The sequence below is a fragment of the Phalaenopsis equestris genome, unplaced genomic scaffold (genome assembly GCF_001263595.1).
Source record: "Phalaenopsis equestris unplaced genomic scaffold, ASM126359v1 Scaffold000002, whole genome shotgun sequence".
NCBI lineage: Eukaryota > Viridiplantae > Streptophyta > Magnoliopsida > Asparagales > Orchidaceae > Phalaenopsis > Phalaenopsis equestris.
The window spans coordinates 10,306,915-10,309,775 of record NW_018164444.1 but is presented as its reverse complement, the minus strand read 5'-3'; positions in this window follow the sequence as shown (position 1 = coordinate 10,309,775).

The following is a 2,861-nucleotide window of genomic DNA, read 5'->3' as shown; positions in this document are numbered from 1 at the left end:
AAAAAAAAAACTATAACTAAACCAAACCTCGCTGTAGAGTAGCTTCCAGTGATACGTGAACACCTATGTTTACATGGAGTAACACCACAGTAACACCAGAATAACACAAAGGTAACACAAACAAAAGCAGAATTCCTAAACCATACTAACGAAAAGAAAAAAACCCTCATGATAACAAACCACACTGTGGAACAACATCCAAAAGACACTACATCGAACACCTACGTTTACATGGAGATAAAACTAAAGCCTAAGCCACACAACGGTACTAAATAAAACGCAAGAAACAAGAGTAATAGCAGAGTAACACCACAATAACACAACAGTAACACCAACACTCACTTCATTTTGACCTTCAAAGTTCAGGCTGAATGATGGCATCTCAACGTTCATGGAGGCTTCCGGCATCTCAACGTTCATGGAGAAATCGACTTCTGGCATCTGAAAGTCCATGGAGCTGTGAACTGGAGCTGTGAACGGAGCTGTGAACGGAGCTGTGACCGGAGCTATGAACAGCTATGAACGGAGCTCTGAACGAAGGTGTCAAAAAAACCAGCGAAAATAGAACAGCAACTGGCGCGAAATCATTTTTATTGTGGCGGGATTTTTTTCAGAATTCGGGTTTTGGGTCAGGCCCGGGTCGCGAATACCCTAAATAAAGTGGGACCGTAGTTTACAGGTAGCGCAGTTTTATTGGCTACGCACCTTCCTTACGGTGCGTAGTACTGAGGGAATATTTTCTCCCTCATCCCGTATTCCTCATTTCTATCAAATTCAAATGACCAGCGTGTTAGCTTAGAGTTCAGGCCTATTTTTTACAGATTGGCCCCCAAAAAAATGCTATATTGAATATTTATATAATTCTTAGCTAACTTGTTAAGAGAGTGATCTAATGACTATATATATATATATATATATATTTTATTATTACAGATATGATCTCAATATATTTGTATAATTTGAAAGCATACTCCTCTAAAATTTGGATGTCATATAGTGAGCAAAGTATAAAACATTTTGAATCCTTTTCGTACGTAGAACCCTTATTATCCTAGAGTATATATAACACAGTAATAAAATCTGATAACGTAGAGAAGATGATAGGAAAAGAAAGGGAGAGAGATGGATGAAATTCATAGAAGGAACTCAGAGTAATAGAAGTATGATTAATAGTCTAAGAAATAAGTTCATCCGGGATTTCTTCGGTTACAGGCTTCTAGGAGAAAAGTTCTACCAGAGCCGGAGCCTGAGAAAGCTCCATCTCTTGAGTTAGGTGCTCCCTCCCCTTTTTTTAACATGAAAGACCAACATAATAAAATAATTGAAACCGTATTTCTTGATGGCTTTCTAGGTTGTCATATGGTGACAATTTTAATGTGGATGAGATCCGTAGTCGTCGAGCTGTCAGATATGGTTGGTACGACAACCGTCTTTGGTAGGCATTTTGATCCAAATAACCAACAGTGCTATTAATGAAGGATCAATAGGTGTCTATATCAATCATATTGGCTCCCTCTAATAATTCACTTTGTTGAGTTAACTTTGATTCGATCATTCTAACATATATGTGCATAGTTTTGGCGTCACTTTTTGATGTCACGAGCCTAGGGTGTTCATACTGGCTCCCTCTAATAATTCACTTTGTTGAGTTAACTTCAATTCGATCATTATAATATATGTGGGCATAGTTTTGGCATCACTTTTTGATGTAACGAGCCAAGGGTGCCACCTACATGATCAGAGATAGTCTATGGATCGTCCGTAGCATCCCATAACTTAAGACACCCATCCAGGACTTGAGATAGCTGTACATATTCGTCGCTCTTTTGCTATGACAACAATACTTCTTACATTTTCACTTTAATATATGTTGATGAAATATTATTAATAGGAAACAATCAACAAACTATTCAACAACATTCCACATAAACTTCATCTTATGTTCAAAATGAAAATCCTTGGGTCCATATCTTAGTTTCCAGGAATCTTTCCTTACCACAATCGTGCATGGTTAACATGTAAACCAAACAAGTTAAATCCAACACATACTTAATTACCACATTAGGCATGCTCAACTCCAAAGCCGTAAAAAACCCATCATTCGTAAGGAAACCATCAAATCGCACGGATCACAGTTACTTCAAGGATCCTTCGCTTTGTCGTGATATTGTCGGGTCCTTATAACATCTCAATCATACTAGGCCAATCATTTCCTAATGTGATTAATCAAGCCAGCCAGTCAATGCACCAACTTTCTCAATACCACTTTCATCAACTAAAACTTATCCTAAGACACCTTCAAGGTACCAAGAATCTTGGTTTACCAATAATGAAAGGCAATCCTCAGCTCATGGCCAATACAGTTTCTGATTAGGCTGGTGATCCCATGGTTCACAAGTCAACCACAAGTTATTGTAGTTTTCTTGGCTCAACACTCGCATCATGGACAACTAAGACGCAAATCACCGTAACTCCTTCCTCATAACATCGAAATAGTTTGGCTTAGAAGAATGTTGCAAGAAATTTGAACTCCCATATATCAACCAACTATATTATATTGTGATAACACTCGACCATAAACCTAAATTTTCATGCATGAACCAAACACATAGAAATAGATTGTTACTACATCATACAATGCATAAAAAAATTAAGAAATTAGAATTCATCAGATTGATACTATAGATCAACCGACAAATTTCTTCACAAAAACTCTTTCCATCTTTCCAATGCTCGTTTTAGGTATATAAGCTCCAAAGTGACAATCTTCACAACATATGGTTAGTTTGAGGGAGACACTCCAACACTAAGAGCAATGACCATATTCAAGAATTCAAGATATTTCTAAATGCCTTGTACAC